A 1,297-nucleotide genomic window follows, 5' to 3' on the forward strand; every position below is an offset into this window, starting at 1 on the left:
AGAAAGGAGCCCACTCAGCCTCACCATTGCTGCTTTTCCTTCCCCCCAGAACCCCGCTTCTCCTGGGCTGCAAGTAGCCATCCCTGGGATGCCAACAGGCAGCCACAGGGGTCTGTCTCTCAGCAGCCAACCGCACCTCCATGGGTTCAGCCCTCAGAAGGGCAGGTGGGGGTTTCCTGGATCCCAGTTGCTCACAGCCAGCCCAGCCTCCACCTCTAAAACCATCAGTCATGCCCCCAGGTTGGCCATAAAGGAGCCGCCATTCTCCACTTGGACTCAGCTTTGCTTGTTTTCCTTTCACCCAGAACCTCCCTTCTTCTCCTGGGCTGCAAGTAGCCACTCCTGGGAAGCCAAGAGGCAGGCACAGGATTCTACCTCCCAGCAGCCAACCACACCTCCCCAGGCTTTGCAGAATGAAGGGTGGTGCTCTACTAACCCCACTTAGCCGCACAGCTTCTTCCCTGCCTTCCTCAGCTCAACTTTCCTCTATTGCCCCATTCCTGCCTCACTTCCTCCCTTGGCCAGTCACGCAAAGGAGCCCAGCAGGAAGTGAGAGCCTCTATAGGCCAACCTCCAAGAGCAGAGGTGGCCAAGCCACAAGCCTCCAAATGGTGACTGGCCTAACTACTCTAGGTTCTCCAGCCTGACTCCAAGGTGCTTTCTCCACTGCTGTCAGCATCCTCTGTCATGCAGGGGTTGGAGTTATCCCAGGGAAAGGCCAATAGGAGGAGTGCCCTTTCTGAATAACAAGGGGATCTGGGAAAAGGAAGCCAGCATGTTTCTGCCTGGTTTTGAACCAGGGACCTTTTGCGTGTTAGGCAAATGTGAGAACCACTACACTACAGAAACTCCACCTACTGGGTTGTTGCTCACTCTGGCACAGACTGATGGACAAATCTAGAGAATGTGGTGGTAGCCCCTCGATAGGTCAGCTGGCAGGGCAGAGGACTGGAGCCAGCACTCAGGAAGTCGTCCTTACCTCGCCCGTGTGACTCCAGCTTGAGGGAGAGCTTCTTTTTCTTCTCCTTGCTGACAAAGAGCAAGAGAAGAATGAAAGGTCAGGTGGGCCAACTCGGTGCAGAAGCCCATGCTGTCTTTTCCTGCTGCATAGCCTGAAATGAGGGACTCGTGGCAGTTAAAGGAACTGCTGCACTCTCAGAAAACATCCCGCCCGTGCATAAAGGAGGATAGAAGAGCCTGTTAGTCTAGCACGCTCCCAACTGAACTGTTTCAGCAGCTGCTAGGTTTCTTTTTGGCCTGTTACTTTTCTGTCTGGGATGTTGTTGTCAGCTGTGGC

The 1,297-nt window shown here is 54.5% G+C and overlaps 1 non-coding gene across 1 annotated transcript; it reads right to left on the minus strand.

Moving 5' to 3' along the window:
- Positions 1 to 776: 776 nt before the first annotated feature.
- On the minus strand, positions 777 to 849 carry TRNAV-AAC (transfer RNA valine (anticodon AAC)). The gene has a single exon. It is a non-coding gene; the product is annotated as a tRNA-Val (tRNA).
- Positions 850 to 1,297: the final 448 nt, after the last annotated feature.

Source organism: Gopherus flavomarginatus, unplaced genomic scaffold (genome assembly GCF_025201925.1).
Source record: "Gopherus flavomarginatus isolate rGopFla2 unplaced genomic scaffold, rGopFla2.mat.asm mat_scaffold_44_arrow_ctg1, whole genome shotgun sequence".
Classification (NCBI taxonomy): Eukaryota; Metazoa; Chordata; order Testudines; family Testudinidae; genus Gopherus; species Gopherus flavomarginatus.